The 26,480-nt window shown below is 34.4% G+C and overlaps 1 pseudogene; it reads left to right on the top strand.

The window, feature by feature from the left end:
* Positions 1–1,301: 1,301 nt before the first annotated feature.
* Positions 1,302–26,480, top strand: LOC116589348 (annotated as a pseudogene).

Genomic DNA, 26,480 nt, shown 5'->3' with positions numbered 1-26,480 from the left:
AAGCTTATTTTCTCTCTAGATTGATACATTCTATTTTAAATATATATTGAAGAGATGTGACACTAAACTATAGCCTAAACCGTATATTTGCTGTTGTTTTGTCCTCAGTCTGACATTCCTTTTTTCTGAATAAAAGGAAACAATGTATCTTCTAAATCACAGAAATAGTAAAATCAGTTTTATCATGTTAATATGCTATGTTCTTTTAACTAAAATATAAGTTTTGCCCATATGTCATAAGTATTGAATTTCACTGAAATAGATGTAGAATTAGGTCTACTAGGATAAGGTAGCTTTTGGTATCTTTGATTTAATAAACAGAATTTTTACATACTGTTTTGTAAACCAGAGGTGCATTTATAGTAGTACTGAAATTACAGAAATTCAGAGAAAAAAATATAATTAATATTGGATAAAGAAATTGTGGGGGCATTTAAATTGTAAAAGCTAAATCTTACATATGTCAGAGTCCATGAGGAATAGACTTTTATTAAAATCATGCATGGTTTATAGAGACACCGTTGATTTATATAAGTGAAAACCTTGCATATTTCAGATAACTTGAATTTATAAAATTGAACATCAGAAAAATATTGACTTTTATTGCTTAGCATAAAAAATATAAAAATCATTGATTATGATATAAAATTTGATTTAGTTTAAGATCACAAGTATAAAGAAATATATAGAAAAATACAAAGTAAAATATAAATATAGCATAATTTAAAGTTGAAAGAAGTAGAAATTATACAACAAATGAGGACTATACAGAAAAGTGTTAACCTAGTAGAAAAAGATGTAATGATCAGTCCAGATTATAGTTTGAATCAGCAGGATTAATAAGAAAGTAAATATACTGTATGGATTAGAGAAATTGCATATTAATTCCCTATACTATTCACCTAAAAAAACTTAGGACAGATGCTGAATTTCTAAAAAGATTAAAAAGTAGAACATTTAGGAAATCATAAACTAATTCAAGTGATATAATGCAATGAAAAAGAACAGTGGACAATGAAGGCAGAAGTGTGTGTTCTTGAGGTTATGGCAATAATGCCACCCATTCACCAGAGGCCATAGTCAAGTCATCTCATGTCTCTCAGCCTCACTGTTCTCATTTGTCAAATAAAAACATTTACAAAATCATATCATAACTCTACTCAGGTCTCATATCTTCCTTTAATATGAATTATGAATACATGAGCAATGGAGAGACTACTGATATAGTTGGCTTTAAATATGTGTAGAGGTATTCTATAAAAGTTGATAAAATACTCCCCTCATGGGGACAACTGGCGGAAATGGGTTTAATTAGATGTAAGAACAATGTATGTTAGGTCAATGATTCCTAATTCTCACTGGGAATCTCCTTATAAAATACAGACACCAGTCTTTGCCCCAGGATTTCATTTCAAATGGTCTGGGGCATGTCCAGGCATCCATATGACTTAGCAGTCCCCCTAAATGTCTCTCATTTTCATCCAGGTATGAAAACTTCTGGATTGGATGTAATAAAATTCTACCTGTGAATTTAAGCTTACAGATAATCTCTTTCCCGGGAATCTATAAATAATAGAAAACCAGGGGTGCCTGAGTGGCTCAGTGGGTTAAAGCCTCTGCCTTCAGCTCCGATCATGATTCCAGGGTCCTGGGATCGAGCCCCACATCAGGCTCTCTGCTTAGCAGGGAGCCTGTTTCCTCCTCTCTCTCTCTCTCTCTGCCTGCCTCTCTGCCTACTTGTGATCTCTGTCAAATAAATAAATAAAATCTTTTAAAAAATAATGGAAAATCATTAACTACAAAATGAAAACTAAACCACAAAAATAGTATCTACTTACACTCTAATATATTTACTAGATACTTCTATGTGTCATGACTACATTACTGTACCCACACTATGGTAGACCTATTGGATTTTACCTTCAGCGATAGAATTTCATTTGCCTCTAGTCCAATAACATCCTGATGAAGTTATGATTAAAAATAAAGGAATGAAAGAATATCTGTTCTTTTACTATATCTTATCTTCTCCGAAAAGCATTACATTAATATAAAATATCTACTAAGTGAATTGAACATAAAGGATGGTTATTTTTCCCATACAATCCATATCCCCAAATTAAACTTGAAAGTATATTTTCTTCTAGAAAATATATTTTCTTCTAGAAAATATTATCTGTATTTTAATTGTAGCTGCACAACCTTATATTTCCAGTTGAGTTTGGTGTTCTTGGAACCAGCACATAAAATTACTATATTCTTTTTCAAACTTTCTATTGAAGTCAATATTATAACTTTCACTATATCAGAAATTCTCTCCATTGTGTTGTTTCATGCAGTCTCTATGCTATGGGCATTTTATGACTCTTTGAGATTAAGATATTTCAAACCTCAGTGACTATATGTTTCCACAGGGATATTGGAAACAGACTTTACAGTCTCCATACACAATGCAATTTTTAAAGTAAAATTCTATAAATTAAGGCTATCATAAACCTTTGGAAATGCTGTTTTGAGCCGCTGTTTTGTTGCATTTGATCCCCACACTAAGGTAAAGTTAAGGGAGATATGGTATTTAAACCTGGACTGCCCTTGATTAGCATGAAGGTGTGGTGAAAAGATTATGCCTTGACAAAGAGCTTATGCCAATTAAAAGTTTCTAGACAGAAGATCAATATGTAATGACCATTGAAATATATAATCAAATATACCATATCAAAATACACTATCTTAAAAAAAATCAACTGCATCTATTGACTATGACACACAGCTAGAGGGCTGGAGGTAGAGGGAGGCTACAAACTGGATTGGATCGATGGAAAAATTCAAACTTAAGCTTCCATCCCACAAATTAAATATTCAATATAAGGAAAAGTTTTGTCATAAGACACTCATGACAGCATTAAAATCACTTAATCCAAGAAGTTTTAGTAATGTAAATTTCACATTTGAGCCATAAGTACCTAAATGAGTAGTAACTCACTTTTATTATTGTTTCAATTTCATATAAACTTCAGCAAGAAATAGGAAGACAAGATGAGATCTTTTAGGAATTAAAAGATAGACAATGACAATAATCATTTGTGGATGATTTTGAAAATTTTGCTATTTTTATTAGCTATTTATTTTTTGTTTTGTTTACTGTTTTGTTTCTCTCTATGGGAATCAGAAATAATACTTTCAAAATGACTTCTAAATAAAAGCCAAAATTCTTATGGCACTACTATGGTCTGAACATGTATGTCCCTTCAAAACTCCTATATATAAATCCTAACTCCAGGAGTGCCTGGGTGCCTCAGTGGGTTGGGGCCTCTGCCTTTGGCTGGGGTCATATTCCTGGGGTCCTGGGATTGAGCCCCACATCGGGCTCTCTGTTCGTCAGGGGGCCTGCTTCCCTCTCTCTCTCTGCCTGCCTCTAGCCTGCTTGTGATCTCTGTCTGTTAAATAAATAAATAAACTCTTGAAAAAAAAAAACAACAAAAAACCTAACCTCCAAGGTGATGATTTTAGGAGTTGGGGCCTTAGAGAAGCACTTAGACCATGAAGGTAAATCCTCTGAGAATGGGATTAGTGTTTAATAATAGAGACTCCAGAGAGTTAATTTGCCCTCCCACTGTGTGAGGGATATAGCAAATAGTCAGTAGTCTGCAACCTCAAGAGGGCCTTCACAAGAATCCAGCTGTTGATATCAGACATTCAGCCATCAGAACTGTGAGAAATAAATTTCTGTTGTTCCTAAGCTATCCAATCAATGGCATTTTGTTATAACAGACTGAGGAGACTAAGACAGGCAACCTACAAAGCTTTATAAAATGTGTGCTCCTTCCTGCATTTACCACTCTAACCTTTCTCATAATATGTCTCCCCTCACTCTGCCCCAAACACACCAGCTGATTATACCAGATACATTCCCTCTGCAGGATCTTTGCACCCACTGTTTCACTGTATTGTATTTGACCCTGCCCTCTTTCAACTTTTGACACAAAAGTTTTCTTCTCAGTGAAGTTGTTCCAGGTTCCCCTATCTAAACCATAAACCACAGCTAACTACATACTAACTTCATATACTCCACCCTCTAATTTTTTAGCACCTACCTATCACAACATATATTTTTAAAATAATTTTTATTCAGCCCTCAGTTTATCATTCAGTCCATTTTTCACATTAAATAAAATGGAAAACTCTAAGTCCAAAGCTAAAAAAGTCAAAAGAAAAAGTGTATATCCATGTTCTATTATGTTACAAAAATTTAATACCGGATTTTAATTGTTTAACCTTATTTTATTTTGTTATGTTTCAAGTTTTTATTTAAATTATAGTTAGATGGGATGCCTGGGTGGTTCAGTGGGTTAAAGCCTCTGCCTTCAGCTCAGATCATGATCCCAGGGTCCTGGGATCGAACCCTGCATTGGGCTCTCTGCTCAGAGGGGAGCCTGCTTCCTCCTCTCTCTGCCAGCTGCTCTGCCTACTTGTGATCTCCGCCTGTCAAATAAATAAATAAATAAAATCTTTAAAAAAAAAAAATAAATAAATTGTAGTTAGATGACATGTAGTATGATATTAGTTTCAGAAGGAAAATTTAGTGATTTATCACTTATATACAACACAGAGTGCTCTCACAAGTGCCCTCCTTAATCCCTATCATATCATATATTTGAAATATTAATCTTGTTAATTCTCTATTCTCTTCCTTTCTCAAATGTAATTTTGATTACAGTATGGATTTTTGTTTATTGTTCATTGTTATATCACTAGAATCTAGAACTGTAGGTAATTATATAGCAGGCACTCAATAAATATTTGTGAATAAATAAATGAATGAAAACTTTAGAATTTGGGTGGGAAAGTCAGAGTTAGGGGGAATATGGCCAACTCTAACTAGAAACAAGGAGGACCTACTCCAAGAAAAAAGAGGGTATAGCAGTATTTAAAAAGGGGGGAAAAAGGAAGCAATGTGAGGCTGAACTCTCTATTTTTCAACCAGTTAACATGCCCCTAAGACTTTCAATAAGCATCAGGAAAAGGAAGTTCAATTCCCCAATTCCTCTTAAGCTCTCCATGAGGGCTAAGCCTTCAACCTTACCTCAATCAAATTATTATTCATGACCCCAGGCAATGTCTCCAAACCTGGCCTTTTTTTTTTTTTTATTACATCATCTGTGCACATCAGTTACTATTCTTCTAATACCAAGTTCTCAAACTTGTTGCTTCCAGTTGATCTTAATAATAATCATATCTGATACAGCACTGTTCCTATTCCCTCTCTGGAGCCAGCACCATGTGACAAGATTCCTATTCAGTCTATCCCACTGTGATTATATGCTGGAAAGCCAACTAATAAAATGGAAATTCTACTCTTACTATTTAGTGGTGAAGATTCTGGGGCTTCTCTCCAGCTCTGATGGTCCTGTGTTATGGGAGGAAAGACAAATTTATGAAGAGATTAGGAAGTAGTAACTGCAAATCTAGGACAAAGACCCTTCTATGTCTATACCACTGCATTGCTTATAAGAATGAACTTTCTTTTCCAGCTTTTTCAGAAATAAAGCTAACACTTTATTAGAACATGAAAAATATGATTAAATGAACTCTCATACCTCAACACCAGAGAAGTCATTTCAGAGAAATTTGAAATTTGGGTTTGAAGATAGTTGCCTTGTCCTTTTTTTTTTTTTTTATTAGATTTTTTTTTTTTTATTTCCAGCATAACAGTATTCATTATTTTTGCACCACACCCCGTGCTCCATGCAATCCGTGCCCTCTATAATACCCACCACCTGGTACCCCAACCTCCCACCCTCCGTCCCTTCAAAACCCTCAGATTGTTTTTCAGAGTCCATAGTCTCTCATGGTTCACTTCCCCTTCCAATTTCCCCCAACTCCCTTCTCCACTCTAAGTCCCCATGTCCTCCATGCTATTTGTTATGCTCCACAAATAAGTGAAACCATATGATAGTTGACTCTCTCTGCTTGACTTATTTCACTCAGCATAATCTCTTCCAGTCCCGTCCATGTTGCCTTGTCCTTTTTTATATGAGACACAGACAATCAGTCTGGAGTGACCCAGAATGAGATTACACAGTCATTTGGGGCCATGCCTCATGACACATACTTCGTTAATTTTTTTAAACTACCCTACTAACCTCAGAAGGAAAACATATATAATTATTTTGTTTATAAAAGAAAAACAAAGTTTTATTTTTCTTCTTATTATCAATATACAGTGTTGAGCCTTAACTAACATTTCCCAATCTCTTACTCAATGACATGTACTTTGTGAAATAGGTATTATTCCACTTAATTCTCATAGATCTGTCATATATATCATACATTACTCTTTTTGGAGGATATCAAAGCCAAAATAGTTCAGATAAATTTTCCAAGATTACACAGCTAAGTGGAGAAGCAGGACTTATACCCAAATGTCTAAACTACAGAATGCCCTAATATAATCGCTGGGGCTGGTATATGGTATTACATAACTAAATGACATTCTAGTTGCCTATATTAAATGTTTGGTCACATATACATAAGATCAGACATTTAAGTGCAAGCTTTAGTTGACTGGTAAAAAGTATTTCTCCTGTTTCTGATAGGTATACTTGTTTTGGAACATGTGCTGCATGTGCTTCAAGGCACCATCAAACTAAAGTAGGCCATTATCATTCTATATCTGGAACCATTCCATACAGAGAAGCAAAGAGATCTTACAAACAAGAGAAAAGAACCATGTTTTTCTCTTACTTAAAACTAGTTGATGCATCCAAACACATTTGGAATTCTACTATGACAATAAACCTGGCCTGATTTGGCCCTTGTTTCTAATACATTTATTTTGAGCCACTCTTAATCTCTTTTGTTAAGCTCCAGTAACATGGTATTGTTTTTATCTTTCTTCAACTTCCAAATGACTTCTCTTCCTCAGTCTTTACAAAACCTTCCATCTCCCAATGTGCTACATCTCCTCACACTGCGTGGCAAATTTATTCTTATCCACTAGATTATATGTCACCTCCTCTCCTCTCTACCTAAAACACATATGTTGTTCCCCTTCTGCTCTAAGTTTTTTTCTATTTTAAAATCTCGTTTCCTTTAGGATAATTATTATAATTCATAATCATCTTGCTTATTTACTTCTTAAACTCACTATAATGCCAACTTCACGAGACTAGTGATTATGTCTATCTTTTCTTCATTGTGCTTCCAATAACTACCATAGAGCTTAGAACAGAGGATCAGCTAGTAATTATTTGTTAAGTATATTATTTTTATCCCCCAAGATAAAATAAAAATGGCTTCCAATTTGAGATAAGATGTATTTCAGATTTCTTAGCCCAACATTCAAGGTTCAATCAATACTTTACTTGATTCCCTTTTCTTCTAAACCTATTCAAAACATTTTATAAACTGACACACCAAATACCTCCAACATGTTCCTGGACATCTTTACTCACATCATTTTCTTTTGCTTGAATGACCTCTACTTTTCCAAATTGTGCAGATTTCAAGTACAAATCTTCCTTGACTTATGTTGAGGTTATATCCTGATAAATCAATCACAAGTTGAAAATACCATGTTAAAAATGCATTTAATACTGCTAACTTACATTATAGCTTAGCCTGGCCTACCATAAAGGTGTTCAGAACACTTACATTAGCCTACAGTTGGGCATAGTCATCCAACACAAAGCCCATTTTATAATGAAGTGTTAAATATCTCATATAATTTAATAAATACTGTACTGAGAATGGGAAATAGAATGGTTGCATGTGTACAGAATAGTTGTAAGCTTATCAATTATTTCTCCTCATGATCACATGAGTGACTATGAAGTGTGGCTCTTGGACACTGTCCCATATAACAGTATTGTACTACATGTTGTTAGACAGAGGAAAGATCAAAATTCACAATTCAAAGGTATTTTTCTACTAAATGCATATTATTTTCACATCATCATAAAGTCATAAAATCATAAACTGAACAATCATAACTCAATGACCATCTGTACATACACTCTAGCTTTAGGAAACTTTTCTTCTTTTTCCATTATATCTTGTCCCCTTTCAATGAAAATTAATTGACTATAATTTAAATTTCTTTTGGATGCTGATATATCTATTTATATAGAGGAATGCATTCAAGCATTGAAGCTAGAGAAAGCTAGTTGCCCATCTTCCTCCACCATTTAGTATCTGGAGATATTTATTTCTTCATCTATTATATTATAATACAGTTATGCCTATGTCATCACTTTTTGAAAATTAAACTTATAATGCATGTTATTCCCAAATACAGTGATCACTGTCATATACTGAATACTCAATAAATATCCATTATTCTAAGATATAGGAGAACTTACATTTAGTTAGCATTACATTTATTTGGTTATATGCCTATGAACAACAAAGAGACTGACCATAAACTTCCTAAAATCTATGAAAATGTTATTCTGATCATGTTCCACAATCTCTTATGTAAAGAAGGTATTCAATTAATATTTGTTGACTGATTGCATTGATTAAAGGACACTTTTTAAAAATGAAGCTTTATCTGTGTGTTTCTCTCAGAAGCAGGAAATCTGTAATTAGCTCTTATTGTGAAGAAAATTCATAAATCTGAATTGCAATGCAGTACTTTTTCTCTTGCCAGAATATGATGTATTTAATGCTTAAAAATAATTAGAAACTCTTTGGAGGTAATCAGCTTTCCATCATACTCTATTAAAATGTATTAAATTGCATTTAACAGAGTCCTGTACTTGGAATTCTGTTAATCCTCACTATAAGCAGGTATCTGCTGTGTTGGTTGTTGTTGTTTTGTTTTTGTTTTTGTTTACTTTTAGAACAGGGACTTCCACATGACACATACTGGGTAAGTTAGAATTACCTGTGTTGATTATTGGCATCACAGCTTGCTGGCCTCCATATATGACTCACTCATCAGAATCTCTGGGGGTAAGGCCCTGGAAATTATACTTTATATAAACACCCTAAGAGATTCTGATTTGTAGTAATGAGTAAGAAACTCTCTTCTAGAAAAGCAGCTTAATGGAATCACCAGGTACAAAATAAAGGGCAGTAGAATTTTATAATTACTATTGTTTCTATTATATCTTCTGAAATGAGAGGAATTTCAAGCTTTGGACTTCCACAGAGAAGTCTGACTCTCTAGTACATTGTTTCTCACTGTAAAATTAATAATAAATTTAAACATATAATTTCCCATTTCTTAAATGATAAAGACTTTTAAATATTCAGGTGTAGATATAAAATTTTAAAAATATATAATTTATACAAATAAAAGCTTGTTATAGAATAAGTATCAATGAAATAAAAAAATAATGCATGAGTCTATTTATTATTAAGATCTGAATCATGGCAACAGTTTTGAAAATGTTTACTCATCTTGTTGAGTAGCATTTCATTTTATAAATATACGATGTTTTGCTTTTCCACTGCCAGTGAGAAGCATTTGGATTGTTTCCAAATTTTGGTTATGAATGCTGCTGCTATGTCTATTCAAGTACAATATCCAAGTCTTTGTGGGGACATGTGTTTACATTTCTCTAGGCTAACAGCATAGAAATGGAATTGTTGGTTTACATGGTAACTTCATGTTTTTAAGGTTTTAAGAAACTGTTAAAATGTGTTTTTGCAAAGTGGCTTTGCCAGTTCACATTTTCACTGGGAATGTATGAAAGTACCTGTTTCTCCATATACTTGCCAACACTTGTTATTACATGTTGCAGCATGAATGAATCTCAAAAACAACATTCTGTACAAATGAAGCCAGGTGTAAAATACCACATATTGCATGATTCCATGTGGATGAAAGGTTCAGAAAGGACAAATCCATTCAGACAGAAAATAAATCAGTGATTGCCTGAGAGTGGGAATAAGTGTTGACTGCAAATGGTTTGAAGTATCTGGAATAACTAAAATGTTTTTCAATATGGATCATAATTTGGGTACCTGGGTGGCTGAGTTGGTTGAGCTTCCAACTTTTTTTTTTTTTAATTTTATTTGTTCATTTGACAGAGAGAGATCACAGTAGACAGAGAGGCAGGCAGAGAGGCAGGCAGAGAGAGAGAGAGGGAAGCAGGCTCCCTGCTGAGCAGAGAGCCCGACGCGGGACTCGATCCCAGGACCCTGAGATCATGACCTGAGCCGAAGGCAGAGGCTTAACCCACTGAGCCACCCAGGCACCCCGAGCTTCCAACTTTTGATTTTGGCTCAGGTCATGATCTCAGGGTTGTGAGAGAAGCCCCATAATAGGGCTCTGCACTCAGCTGCTTGAGATTCTTTCCACCTCCTTCTGCCCCTCCCACCACTTGCATGCTTGCATACACACACACACACACACACACACACACACACATACACACACAGCGTGTATGTGTGTATATATATATATATATATATATATATATATATATGGTCCCATCTTTTTCAAAATCTTATTTATTACAATAATCTAGAGACCGTCATCTCTACTATAATGAATATAGAAAATGAACATAAGAGCTTATGCAAATATCAACTGAGTTAGAGGTTATACCAATGATCATTTTTCTTAATTCAATTTTCCCAATTCTCTACTTTTTTGAAGCAGAGAACTATTTCTTGAAGAATGTGTAAAAGATAGCATAATATATTTCAGGAATGCCTCTTGGATGAAAAGAAAAATAGTCCCATTTTTTTCATTAATACTCTTAGTTTCTGTTATTGTATCTTCCTCAGCTCTTTATAAGGATGCTTTTAATATCTAAATTCATAGTTACTGATATCATTATGCTTTTAGTAATTTCAATCTTATATTTATAATGTTGTAGTTTAGGCTTCATGATAAACATTCTTTGAGATTTTTGGTAATCTGTTTAATTGCTCTGATGTAGGTTAAGTCTTAGAATTATTCCACACAATTTTTTTTTAAAGCTCTAATTCTTTTATATCTCTAGTTATGAGACTAGGATTGTTTCTAATTTTTAACAATTGTGAACAAAATTTCTAAAAATATCTGCATACATTTTGTGTGTATTTAAAAATTTTCATTTTTATTTGGTAAATATCTAAGAATGGGATTGCTGGACATAATGGTATTTTTAACTTTAAATAAAACCTATCAAAATGTTTGCCAAATAAGCTGTGCCATTTTTGTATTCTCAACAACAGACTTTCACTATTTGAGCTGTTCTCCATCCTTAAAGATAGTTTGTATAGCCATTGATTTTCAGCCATACTATTATAGGTATAGCATTATCTCATGGTGGTTTAATTTGCATTTCCCTAAATTACTGAGATGTTGAGCTTTTTTTTTTTTTTAACTATATGTTTGTTTCTAATCTACATGACTTCTTTAGTAAAGTATCTATTTAAATCCTTTGCTCATTTTTAAATTGTTTATTGCCTCTTATTATTGGATTGTGAGAGTTCTTTACATATTTGAGATCCACTTTTTTATGTATTCTGGGTACAAGCACTTTAGGGGATATACACATATTTTTCTCAGTTCATGAATTTGTCTTTTCAATCTTATAAAATTGCTTTTCAAACAGTATAAGTTCATTAATTATGATAAACTACAATATATATTTTTTTTGCAGATGATTTATTATGTGATATAATGAAAAAACTTTTGACTAAGGCAATCACAAATGTTTTCTCCTGTGTTATTTTCCAGAAATTTAATAGTTTTAAGTTTTATATTGAAAATCTATGATGGATTTGGTGGTTATTTTTGTAAGTGGAGAAAAGTCTTGATTGAAGTCCTTTTTTGGTGCATATTGTTGTGCAATTGGTATAGCAACTTTTGTTAAAAAAAAAAAAAACTGTACTTTCTGCATTGACTTGTTTTTGCACTTGCCCAAAATAAATTGACCACATTAGCATATGAGTGCATTTCTAGTACTCTGTTCTGTTTCATTGATATACTTTTCTAACTTTCATTAACAGCACACTCTCTTAAATATTATACCATTAGAGTAAATTATAAAATCAAATGTGAGTCCCCCCAATTTGTTCTTGGAAATTCCTACCAAAGCCCAACTGTTACTTTGATGGAGGCAACATTGACTCTATAGATTAATGAAGGTTGAACTGACAATATTAGCAATATTGTACCTTCTAATCTCTGAACACAGTATATTTCTCAATTGAGTTTTATTTTCTTCATTAATGTTTTATAGTTTTAGCATAAAGATCTTGCACACATTTTGCTGAAGTACTACTTAAGTATTTTATGATTCATTATGCTACTGTAAAAGATTTATTTTTACATTTCAATTTTTATTATTCATTACTAATATAGAGAGAAATAAAACTGATTTTGTGTATTTTCCTTGAATCTTGTGACCTTGTTAAATTTCATTATTAGTTTTAGTAGCTTTAAATTCCATTATTAGTTTTAGCAGCTTTTTTGTAGATTCTTGGGACTTCTTTCATTCTTTATTATTATTATTATTATTGTTAGTCACTATATAGTACATCATTAGTTTTTAATGTAGTGTTCCATGATTCATTGTTTGCATGTAACACCCAGTGCTCCATGCAATACATACCCTCCTTAAAACCCATCACTGAGCTAACCCATCCCCACCCTCCTCCCCTCTAAAATCCTCAATTTGTTTCTCGGAGTCCATAGTCTCTCATGGCTTATCTCCCCCTCTGATTTCCCACCCTTCATTTTTCCCTTCCTTCTCCTAATATCCTCCATGATATTCCTTAGGTTCCACAAATATGTGAAACACTACGATAATTGACCTTCTCTGACCTATTTCACTTAGCATCATCTCCTCCAGTCCCATCCATGCTGATGCAAGAGGTGGGTATTCATCCTGATGGCTGAATAATATTCCATTGTGTATATAGACCACATCTTCTTTATCCATTCGTCTGTTGAAGGGCATCTTGGCTCTTTAAAATTTGGCTATTGTGGACATTGCTACTATGAACATTGGGGTTCACATAGCCCTTCTTTTCACTATATTTGTATCTTTGGAGTAAATACCCAGTAGTGCAATTGCTGGGTCATAGGGTAGCTCTGTTTTTAATTTTTTGAGGAACCTCCATACTGTTTTCCAAAGTGGTTGCACCAACTTGCATTCCCACCAACAGTGTAAGAGGATTTCCCTTTCTCCACAGCCTCTCCAACATTTGTTGTTTTTTGCCTTGTCAATTTTTGCCATTCTAACTGGTATAAGGTGGTATCTCAATGTGATTTTGATCGAATTCCCTGATAGCTAATGACGATGAACATTTTCATGTACGTATTAGCCATTTGCATGTCTTCTTTGGAGAAGTGTCTGTTCATGTCTTCTGTCCATTTTTTGACTTGATTACTTGTTTTTTGGGGGTTGAGTTTGAGAAGTTCTTTATAGATCTTGGATATCAGCCTTTTGTCTGTAGTGTCATTTGTGAATATCTTCTCCCATTCTGTGGATTGCTTCTTTGTTTTGTAGACTGTTTCCTATGCTGTGCAGAAACTTTTTATCTTGAGGAAATCCCAAAAGTTCATTTTCGCCTTTTTTTCCCCTTGTCTTTGGAGATGTGTCTTGAAAGCAGCTGCTGTAGCCCATGTTGAAGATGTTATTGCCTATGTTATCCTCTAGGATTTTGATGGATTCCTATCTCACATTGATGTCTTTCATCCATTTTTAGTTTATCTTTGGGTATCATTTAAAAGAATGGTCGAGTTTCATTCTTCTGTAAATAGCTGTCTAATTTTCCCAGCATGATTTATTGAAGAGACTGTCTCCTTAACACTGGATATTTTTTCCTGCTTTGTTGAAGATTAGCTGAACATAGAGTTGAGAGTCCATATCGGGCTCTCTATTCTGTTCCACTGATCTCTGTGTCTGTTTATGTGCCAGTACTGTACTGTCTTGGTGATCACAGCTTTGTAGTAAAGCTTGAAATCAGGCAACATGATATCCCCAGCTTTGTTTTTCTTTTTCAACATTCCTTGGTGATTTTCTCATTCCATACAAATTTTAGGATTGTTTGTACCAGGACCTTGAAAACTGCTGTTGGTATTTTGATCAGGAGGGCATTCAAAGTATAGATTGCTCTAGGCAGCATAGACATTTTAATAATGTTTATTCTTCTGATCCATGAACATGGAATGTTTTTCAATTTTTTTGTGTCTTCTTTGTTTTTTTCAGGAGCGTCCTGTAGTCCTAGGGCATAGTATACAGGGTTCCTGTATTTCTAGAGTATAGAATTTTTACCTATTTGATTAGGTTTATTTCAAGTTATCTTACGGTTTTTGGTGCTATTGTAAATGGAACTGATTCTCTAATTTCTCTTTCTACAGTTACATTGTTATGTAAAAGAAAGCAACTGATTTCTGTGCATTGATTTTATATCCTGTCACATTACTGAATTGCTGTGGAAGTTCTAGTAATTTGGGGTGGAGTCTTTTGGGTTTTCCACATAAAGTATGAGGTCATTTGTGAAGAGAGACAGTTTGATTTCTTCTTTGTCAATTTGAATACATTTCTTTTTGTTGTCTGATTGCTTTTGCTAGGACTTCTAACACTATGTTGAACAGTAGTGGCAAGAGTGGGCATCCTTGTCATGTTCCTGATCTTAAGGATCTTAAGGGAAAGGTTCTCAGCTTTTGCCCATTGAGAATGATACTTGTTGTGGGTTTTTAATAAATGTATTTTATGAAATTGAGTAATATTCCCTCTATCCCTATATTTAAAGAGTTTTAATCAGGAACAGATGCTGTATCTTGTCAAATGCTTTTTTCTGCATCAGTTGAGAGGAACATGTGGTTCTTCTCTCTCTTCTCTTAATGTGTTCTATCATGTTGATTGATCTGCTAATGTTGAACCACCCTTGTTTCCCAGGGATAAATCCCAACTAGTTGTGGAGGATAATACTTTTAATGTACTGTTGGATCCTATTAGCTAGGATTAGGTTTAGAATTTGGCATCCATTTCATCAGGGATATTGGTCTGAAATCCTCCTTTTTGATGGGGTCTTTTCCTGGTTTGGGGATCAAGGTAATGCTGACCTCATAGAAAGAGTCTGGAAGATTTTCTTCTGTTTCTTTTCTTTTTTTTTAATAACTCAGGAGAATAGGTATTATTTCTTCTTTGAATATTTGTTAGCATTCCCCAGGAAATCCATCAGGTCCTGGACTCTTGTTTTTTGGGAGGTTTTTGATCCCTGCTTCAATCTTGTTACTGGTTATTGGTCTATTCAGGTTGTCAATTTCTTCCAACTTCAGTCTTGGTAGTTTATAGGTTTCCAGGAATGCATCTATTTCTTTTAGTTTGCTCAACTTATTGGCATATAGTTGTTGATAATAATTTCTGATAGTTATTTCTATTTCCTTGGTGTTAGTCGTGATCTCTCCCCTTTCATTCATAATTCTATTAATTTGGTTCCTTTCTCCTTTCCTTCAGATAAGTCTGGTCAGTGGCTTATCAATCTTATTAATTCTTCAAAGAACCAGCTTCTAGTTTCCTTGATCTGCCTTACTGTATTTGGTTTCTAATTCATTAATCTCTGCTCTAATCTTAATTATTTCCCTTCTCATGCATGGGCTAGGCTTCATTTGTTGTTGATTCTCCAGTTCTTTAAGGTGTAAAGATGGTTTGTGTATTTGGGATTTTTCTTTTTTTCTTTTTCTTTCTTTCTTTTTTTTTTGAATGAGGCTTGGATGGCTATGTATTTTCCCCTTAGGACTGCCTTGCCATATCCTATTGGTTTTGGACCAATGTGTTATCATTCTCATTGGTTTACCTGAATTGTTTAAGTTATTATTTGATTTCCTGGTTGACCCAAACATTCTTGAGCAGGATGGTCTCCAGCTTCCAAGTGTTTGACTTTCTTCCAAACTTTTTCTTGTGATTGAGTTCCAGTTTCAAAGCACTGTGGCCTGAGAATATGCAGGGAATAATCTCAGTCCTTTGGTATTGGTTGAGGCCAGTGTGTGACCCAGTGTGTGGTCTATTCTGGAGAAAGTTCCATATGCACATGAGAAGAATGAGTATTCTGTTGTTTTAGGGTGGCATGATCTGTATGTATCTATGAGGTCCATCTGTTTAGTGTGTCATTCAAAGATCTTATTTCTTTGTTGATTTTTCTGCTTAGACGATCTATTGCTGAGAGTGGAACACTGAGGTCTCCTACTATTGATGTATTATTATCAATAGGTCTCTTTATTTTGGTTAAGAGTTGGATTATGAAAGACCCTTTAAGAAGATTCCTTCTGAATCTTTAACTTCATTCTTTACCTTAAAATCTAACTTTCTACCCCAGCTTTCTTCTGAGATCCATTAGCATGAAAAATTGGCTTTCCATCCCTTCACTTTCAGTTTGGATGTATCTTTAGGTTCAAAATGAATCTCATGTAGACAGCATATGACTGGGTCCTGTCTTTTTATCCAATCTGCAAACTGTGCCATTTTATGGGAGCATTTAGGCTGTTCACATTGAGAGTGATTATTGAAAGTTGTGATTTTATTGTCATCATGTTGCCTATGAAGTCTTTATTTCTATAGATTGTCTCTGTAAATTTCTGTTCTATATCACTCTTGAGGTCTTTCTGCTTTTATAAAACCCCCCCTTAATGTTTCTTGCAGAGCTGACTTAGTGGTCATTTATTCTTTTAGTTCTTGATGGTCTTGGAAGCTCTTTATCTCTCTATCTATTCTAAATAAGAGCCTTTCCAGATAAAGTATTCTTGACTAGATGTTTTTCTCATTTAGTATCCTGAATATGTCTTGCCAGCACTTTCTGGCTTGTCGGGTCTCTGTGGACAGGTCTAACATTATTCTGATGTTCTTCCTTCTGTACTTAAGGAATCTCTTCCCCTTAACTGCCCTTAAGATGTTTTCCTTGGTTTTAAGATTTACAAGTTTTACTATTACATGCGGGGACATTGGTCTGTTCCCTTAATCTTGGAAGAGGTCCTCTCTGCATCTAAAACAAAAATGCTTGTTTTGTTCCCCAGATTAGGGAAGTTTTCAGTTACAATTTGCTTAAATATATTTTCTAGTACTCTCTCTCTCTCCACCCACCTCAGGGATCCCAATAATTTTGACATTGGAATATTTCATGGCATCATTTATTTCTCTAATTCTGTGTTCGTGGATTTTAAGCTGTTTGTTCTACACCCCCTCCTGTTCCTTCCTTTCTATCAGTTTGTCTTCTAGATCACTAAAGTGCTCTCTCTTCTTCTACTTTCTAGAAGGATTTGTATAGAATCAGTAATTTTTTTCTCCTTAAATATTTGGTAGAACTTACCTGTGAAGCTATCTGACTGGAATGTTTTGCTTAAAAATGTGTCTGTGTGTGTCTGTGTGTATTTACTGATTTTACTTTGAATTCAAATTAGTTCTAATTGTAGAACTATACAGGTTAGCTACTCTGCCTTGAATAATATCTGGTGTCTTTGGTATCTTTCAAGGAATTTGAGCATTTCATCCAAATTATTGAATTTGTGGCCATAAAGTTTTTCATAGTAAATATTTACTTTACTTTGCATCTCCATAAAATATCTAGTGATATTCACTGACTTAGACAATTTTCTTTTAGACTGATCAAAATTAAAGTTAAAAAGAAAGACTTATTATTTTACCTTATTTTCACCATTTCTGGGCTTTTTTTTCTTTGTGTTTATCTTTTTTTTTCTGGTATCATATTCCATCTGCCTAAAGAACTTTCTTTAATATTTCTTTTAGTACAGATTAGTAGTTATTTTCTGTAGGTATTTATTGGTCTTAAAATGTCTTTCTCATATTTTCTCTGGGTATAGAGTTCTGAATTAACAAGATTTTCTTTCCTTTCTTTTCCTTTCCTTTCCTTTCCTTGTCTTTTTTATTTAGCACTTGAACAAAGTTACTCCCTTGACTTCAGGTGAGACACCTGTTGTGATTCTTTTTTTTAAAATTTCATATGTAATGTATCTTTTTATTCTTTGCCTTTCTTCATTATTTTTTTCTTTAAGGTGGTTTTAAGTTATGTAAATATATTTATAGGAGTTGGGTATGTGTGTCTGTGTGTGTATTTCTTTTCTTTACCTTGTCTTAGGGTGAGGCATTCTATGAAATTATCTTGCAAAAGATTCTTTGACATATTTGGATCTGTAGTCAGATATTAATTTTTAATTTTTGTTTTATTCACATTCTTTTCTCCATCTTGAATTCCTATTAACCATCTATTAGAACATTTGAGAATGTCCCACAGGTTTTAGTGCTTTATTATTTTTTTTCATTATTTCCTCTCACTCTGTTTCATTTTGCAAATTATATTGCCTTATCTTTAAGTCAACTGATTTTTCTCTGGGTATATGAAGTTTATTTAACAAACCATCAAAGGCTTTCTATGCCTCTGTTACTATATTATTGCAATTCTAGGATATCTATTTGACCCTATCTTATGCTACCTATCACTGTTGAAATTTCACATCTCTGCATGCAAGTTATTCACCTTTTCCACTAGAAACTTCAACATATCAATCATAGTCAATTTAAAATCCCTGACTGAAAGTCCCAACACATGGCTTGTGTGTGTGTGTGAGTGTGTGTGTGTGTGTGTGTGTGTGTGTGTGATTGTTTTACTCTCTTTCTCTGGGCAGTGGGATATTTTTACCTTTTTTGTGTATGTTTCATAACTGTCTTATTGAACACTGAAATCAAGTGTAAAACAATAGAAACTGAGATAAATACTATTTATTTTTCTAAAGAATTAAATTTAAGCAGCAAAATATATCCTTCTCCACTTTCAACTTTAGTCCTCTGTGGTTTGTTGATCCTCAGAGAGGGTCTCTCTCCATGTTCTACCTCTCCTAGAGATAGACTACTGTTGTTTGTTAGTTGGTGATTGGTAGTCTGATGGTGACGTGCAGAATGATTCCTTCATGCTCTTGGTATAGCTTTAGACTTATGCAAGTCCTATATTCCTGGGTCTCAGTTGTGGGGGTTTTTAATGTACCTGAATTGCCCCTAGGATTAAAAGATTCCTAATTGGGTTCCCCTTTCTCTGTAACCTTGCTAACATTTGTTGTTTCCTGTCTTGTTAATTTTAGCTTTAACATGTGATGTAATAAGCACTGGGTGTTATATGAAACTGATGAATCCCTGAACTCTGCCTCTGAACTAATAATACACTATATGTTAATTAATTGAATTCAAATAAAATAAAAAAATAAAATAAAATGAAATTACATTAAAAATTTTCTAATTGTCTGAGACCAAGATTATTTTTCCCTTTCTTGGGGATAAAAACATTTTTCTATTCCTTCCTTTGACCTGCAGTGAGTCTTTATTGGTGCTCTGGGGCAACAGGGTCAGCTATTCCTCCTTAGTGACCAAAGGCTTTATTCTTGGGTAAAGGGTGTCAACACTGACTACTTCATGCTTCTCCCACAGCAGGAGCTGATTCCTTTCTCCAGGTCAGGTCACGAAAAGAACCTTTCTCCAGTCCCTCCCTTGTGAGCACCTGGTGGTGAGCCATAGGGAAAAGCCATAAATAACTATTAATTACTTTGTGTCTTCGACTCCAAGGAATTCTACTCTCATGTTATCCCACATTTGGCCTTCAGTAATTCACTGAAAAGTTTAGCTATCCACTTATGTTTATTATCCATCTATGTCATGATTAGTGTCTCTTTCTTTCAAACTCTGTCACAAGTGAGCCAATGCTCATTTTCTATCTTTTCTTATATTTCAGTCCAGGTGTTTGCCTAGAAAACTATGTTGTCTGATGGATTCAAGAAAAATTGTGAACTTGTAGATTTCAAGCATTTCTTGTAGTTAGGGTGAAAGTAATGCTTTTTTAGTTTTATAAATCCTAGTTGAAAACCTGAAATCAGTAATTTAAAAACAAACAAAAAGCCTTGTGTACCTGGTTATTTTTTATCAATTTTGTATTTCTTTAATTAAAAAAAATAATCTGAGTCTTAAAATGATGTTATTTCTATTCAGACATTTTCATTTGATTTTCCAGGTCACTGGAAACACTACTTTTTCATATTACCTCAATATTATTTCTGGAATTGAGACCTTCTGGCTTATTCAGATGACATGAAGATAAGCTGCATTTTATACAAGACATTATTTACTTGTGCAGTCCACAGGGATGAAACCTAAGGCACAAGATATTTTGGAGAAGGGTTACCATTGCCAAACCATAAAATTCAAATTTATCCTCCTAATTCACAGTAAAATAGTCACAAATGCTAGGCTCACTTTTTTAGATCTCTGAGTTCTACCATTTCCTGTGTCTTGACCTGGTAGTTTTCAGAATATTATTGTTCATCAACCTCAATGCCTGAAACTTTTTAAAAAAAATTCATGCTGGATGTCCATAAACAAAGTCTTGCTCTAACTTCATTGGTCTTTCATTAATATCTGTATGGGTTTCAGATGATGTAGGTAGTATAAATTTGTGCCTCATCCTATTATAGAGTCAGTTTGTTATTTTGAATTTTCAGAAATTCTTCTTCCTTCACATAAATTAATGTCAAAGCATTAATTTTTCTCACCAGTCCCTTTGTGCAACCTTACATTTTTCTTTTTATTCTAATTCATATTATCACTGACACTGTAGCACATGTTCCTCTTCACCACCCATATTTTGTATATGCTAAGGGGTTTTTCTGCTGTCAATCCTTCTCATTTGTACAATGAAAGCCTCAGGTTCCCAGGTTTAGAAGGTCCTCTTAGGACAGACACCAGACTTAAATGTACATTCTTACTTCTCCAAGCTGATGCTTTAGATTCATGTTTAGTCTCTATGGTATATTAACATATAAACATAGGCCAAATTTAAAAGAAATTTACAGTTAATATTAATGTACCCACCATCTACATCCTACTATTAACAGCTTAGTAGGCTTGTTTTGTCATGTATCTAATCATTTCACCATCCATAAAAGCTCTTATTTTTAATTTAAAACTAAATTGTTGACATTTCTATACTTCTGCTTTAAATACATCAGCGTGCATACCATTAAATAAAGTTCAATATTTGCTTATAGTTGTATTTTAATTGTAAATTTTACATACGGCAACTTGCACAAATTTTAAGTGAGTTGTAATAAATGCATGTATCTATGTAATGCATCCTGTTACTAAGATAACAAATATAAATATCTGCACAGAAAGTTTTCTCATTCCTCTTTGCAATCAGTATTTGCCTCCATTTCCACTTCCAGAGACAATCACTTTTTATCCCTTTTTCTTTCAAAATAGATTATATTTGTTCTGAAATGCCACAAAATGGATTTTTTTAATAATATTTGGTCTTTTGTATAAGGTTTCTTTCATTCAGCATGTTTCTGAGATTCATTTGTGGTGTTTCATGTTTTGGGGATTTGTTTTATTTTATTGCTGAATAGTTTTCTGTTGTATGAATCTATACTATTTGTTTATCCACTCTCATGTTGAGGTACACCAGGCCTTTTTAATAAAAAATAGCTTTTGGATATTATGATTAAACTAATATAAATATATATATATATATACATACATATCTTTTGAATGAAATATTTTCAATTTTTAGGTAAGCTGATGTTGGCATAGCTAGATAATAGGCATTCAGTTTTTAAAAGGCTGCAAGATCTTTCACATCTTACACACATTGTATTCCCACCATAAAAATATATTTCATATTTTCACCAACATTTATATTTTCATTTTCAATCATTGTGATAATATATAGGGATATCTCACTTAGGTTATAATTTTCACTTTTCTGATGACTGATAATACTTATCAGTTTTTCATGTGCTTTTTGGCCATTTGCATGCCAAGTATCTGTTCATTTCTATTGCTCATTTATATTTATTATTTTTTAAAGATTTTATTTTTTTATTTGACAGACAGAGATTACAAGTAGGCAGAGAGGCAGGCAGAGAGAGAGAGGAGGAAGCAGGCTCCCTGCTGAGCAGACAGCCCGATGCGAGGCTCAATCCCAGGACCATGGGCTCATGATCTGAGCCTAAGGCAGAGGCTTTAACCCACTGAGCCACCCAGGTGCCCCGCTCATTTATTTTTATTAGATTGTTTGTCTTTTTATTGTTGAGTTCTAGGAGTTCATATAACATCCTAGACAACAGTCCTTTCTCAGATATATCCTTATGAATCCTATCCTTTTGATACTTAGTTATATATTTAACTGGCTTTAAATATGGAGTTTTAGCACTTTTATAGTAGGAAATTTTATTGGGATATTTCATTTTTTATATTACATGATATTAGAGAAGAAACTTTATAGTTGTCTTATCTGCCAGTAGGGGCAAAAGATTTCTGCTAACTATAGAAGTAAAGAGTTTGGGAAGATAAATTACTGTATAATGCCTGCCTCAGTAGTATACACAAGAGGCATAATCAAATGCTTTATTGTTGAACAATATGAAGATGGATATAATTTAGATCACATATATTAAACATATAATATGTGACCAACACTATTTTAATAAGAATAAGAAAATATACTTATCTTTGAAAAATATATAATCTAAACAAAAATAGATAATATGATTAAACAGCAGAAAAATGTACAAAACCACAAGTCAACAAATAAATATAAAATTGTGTCTGTTAGATGTAAGTATGGTCATTATTCACAGTAGTTAAAGATCACTGAAAGCCAATGTAGGCATAACCAGCATCACAAAATTGAAATGGACCCTAAAGAACAATCTATATATAAAAAAAGAAAGTATTTGAATAAATTCACAGAAGTGGAGAGAATCATGACATGTTCATAGTGTATTACATTGGGACAGTAAAAAATAAAGTTAGGACAATTATGAAGTATTATGTTATCAAGAGCTTTGCAAGTCAAGCCAAAGTATAAAAATGCACTGCAATAGGTGAGAAAGAATCAACATAAGGCCTATGTGTGTATGTATGAGGGGATTTGGGAGTGTTGCTAACAGGATGAAAGTTATTTTAAGCAGATCAATTGGGCAATACTTCAGCTAGCAGAAATTATGTAACAGAGGCTGAAAGGAAATGGCACTTGTTCAAGATAATAGAAAAGAAATCTTAGCGATGTTTAAGGGTGTGGGAAGAGAGAAATGCATAGTAACAAAGATTGCTCAAAGGAAAGAATAACCAAGGTATTTAGTGACTGATAGGAAAAATGTATGAATGATGGTAAATAGTCTTATTCAATTAAATATAATAACTATTTAAGAATGTCTAGAGAGGTTACAATAAAATCTTAAATTTTAAGCTGATTAAATAAATTACCCAGTCTATGTAGACAGATGTAAAAAATCACATGAGCATGCAAATGTGATTAAGTTCACACCTGCTTATTTTCCACAGAAAATGATTATTGAGAGTGCTATTTTGAGGAATTTAATCTGTTAATCTGAAAATCGGCATACGCTATAGAGACATCTTTTGCTTTTCTTATTAGTTATGCTTCCTTTTTTTTTTTTTTTTAAATTGTTGTTGTCAACACTCTGGGTTTATCTAAAACCTGTTGTGCTCTTTGAAAGTTATTTTCATGTTTAGCATTTCTTTTTTTAATACATGAATATATGGTAAATATTTACTTTAAAAATCCTTTAGTCAGGGTTCATCTGTTTCTAATAATTTACTTTCATACTTTACATTATTCTCCTGTGTTATCAGACATTGAGACAGTGATATATTAGCATCAGAAAACAATTAGTTCTGATGAATCTTTAATATTTGAATGATAATCAACAAAATTTATTGGGTACCTATTTTTTGTTCAATACTCTGAGGAGCCTCTGAGGAGGAGGAAGATATATGATTTCATCCTTGTTTTAAAGAAGTTTATACCTTTAGGGTAAATACCCAGTAGTGCAATTGCTGGGTCATAGGGCAGTTCTATTTTCAACATTTTGAGGAAACTCCATGCTGTTTTCCAGAGTGGTTGCACCAGCTTGCATTCTCACCAACAGTGTAGGAGGGTTCCCCGTTCTCCGCATCCTCGCCAGCAGATACAAACGTAGTGATCCGGAGGGGTACGTGAACCCGAATGTTTATAGCAGCAATGTCCACCATAGCCAAACTATGGAAATAACCTAGATGTCCATCAACAGATGAATGGATAAAGAAGAAGTGGTATATAAACACAATGGAATACTATGCAGCCATCAAAAGAAATGAAATCTTGCCATTTGTGACAACGTGGATGGAACTAGAGCGTATCATGCTTAGTGAAATAAATCAAGCAGAGAAAGACAACTATCATATGATCTCCCTGATATGAGGAAGTGGTGATGCAACATGGGGGCTTAAAGGGGTAGGAGAAGAATAAATGAAACAAGATGGGATTGGGAGGGAGACAAACCATAAGTGACTCTTAATCTCACAAAACAAACTGAGGGTTGCTGGGGGGAGGGGGTTTGGGGAAGGGGGGTGGCGTTATGGACATTGGGGAGGGTATGTGCTTTGGTGAGTGCTGTGAAGTGTGTAAACCTGGTGATTCCCAGACCTGTACCCCTGGGGATAAAGATATATGTTTATAAAAAATAAAAAATTTAAAAAAAAGAAGAGTTTATACCTGGCTGGGGAAAAAATAAACAAAAAACAAAAACAAAAACAAAAAAGGCTGAAACAAGAGTGACAAATACAAGGTAGCCATTAAAATTTTTTGTATGGTTTTACAGAAAGAAACAGATAAAGGCTGAAAAATAGAGAAAAGGTGTCAGAGAAGAGACAGAAGAGAACAAACAATAGGCTTTGGGAAGTTAGAAGCTAAATTACACATCTTTATAACTAAGGGAAGTACACAGTAGGTTATTTGGGGAGAGTATTACTTATTTTTATCATTCAAATTTAATCCCAAGTCATTCTTGGCTTATTTCTATATTAATCTAATTGTTATCAATTACGTTAGCTAAATTACAGACAAAATATTTGGGATCTTCCAGTTTATTAATAAGGACTTGATTTCTTAAGAGTAGGAGGTGCTATTTTACATATATGTTTCCTAGATCAAGGTTGGGGTTGTCTGAAATTTTCTGCTGTGGACAGTCCCCCAGGCCAGGATGGTCAACCTGGACATAAGGGAGAACATGGTTACCCTGGCAACATTGGTCCTGTTGGCACTGAGGGTGCACCTGGTCTTCATGGCTCTGTGGATCCCACTGGCAAACTTGGAAACCATGATGAACTTGGTCCTACTGGTGGTGTGGGACCCATGGGTGCTGCTGGTCCAAGAGGTCCTAGTGGCCTACAAGGTATTTGAGGTGATAAGGCAGACTCTGTTGACAAGAAGCCCAGAGGTCTTCCCAGCTTAAAGAGACCCAATGGACTGCAAGATTCTTCCTAGTCTTGCTGGTCAACATGGCAATCGAGGTACACCTGGTTCTATGGGTCCTGCCCATCCTAGGGGCACTGGATCCTTTTAGCCCTGCTGGCAAAGATGTTCCCATTGGATATCCTGGTACAGTTGGACCTGCTGGCCTCTGTGACTCTCAGGGTAGCCAAGGTCCTGCTGGCCCTCCTGGTCTCCCCGGTCCTAGTGGTCCTCCAGGTCCAAGTGGTGGCAGCTATGACTTTGTTTATTAAGAGGACTTCCACAGGGCTGACCAGCCTCACTCACCACTTTCTCTTAGACCCAAGGATTATGAAGTTGATACTACTCCAAAATTCCTCAATGACCCAGATCAAGACCCCTCTGACTCCTGAAGATTCTAGGAAGAACCCAGCTTGCACTTGAGACTCAGCCACCCAGAGTAGAGTAGTGGTTACTATTGGACCGACCCTAACCAAAGATGCACTATGGATGCTATCAAACTATACTGTGATTTCTCTACTGGCAAAACCTGCATCCATGCTCAACCTGAAAACATCCCAGCCCAAAACTGGTACAGAAATTTCAAGGTAAAGAAGCAGAACTGGTTAGGAGCAACTATCAGTGGTGGTACCCAGTTTGAATATAATGTCGAAGGAGTAACCACCAAGGAAATGGCCACTCAGCTCGCCTTCATGCATCTGCTGGCCAACTGTCTCAAAACCTCACCTGCCACTGCAAGAACAGCATTGTCTACAGGGATGAGGAGACTGGCAATCTGAAAAAGGCTGTCATTCTGTAAGGCTCCAATAATGTTGACGTGGTTGCTGAGGGCAACAGCAAGTTCACCTACACTGTTCTTGTAGGCCACTGCTCTAAAAAGACAAGTGAATACAGAAAGACAATTATTGAATACAAAACAAATAAGTCATCCCTTCTTCCTATCCTTGATATTGCACTTTTGGACATCAGTGGTGCTGACCAAGAATTCAGGGTGGACATTGGCCCAGTCTGTTTCAAATAAATGAACTCAATCTAAATTAATAAAATAAAATAAAATAAAATAAATCTGAAAAAAATTTTCTCTTTGCCATTTCCTTTTCTTTTTTTTTTTTTAACTGAAAACTGAGTCCTTCCATTTCCTCTGCATATCTACTTGATTAAATCATGGGCAAAAGAGAAGGAGAAGGATTGCCCAGAGCATAGTGCAATTCAATTTCATTCATTCCCTCCCTCCC

Source organism: Mustela erminea, chromosome 4, assembly GCF_009829155.1.
Source record: "Mustela erminea isolate mMusErm1 chromosome 4, mMusErm1.Pri, whole genome shotgun sequence".
NCBI lineage: Eukaryota > Metazoa > Chordata > Mammalia > Carnivora > Mustelidae > Mustela > Mustela erminea.
This window is presented reverse-complemented; position numbering and strand designations above follow the sequence as displayed.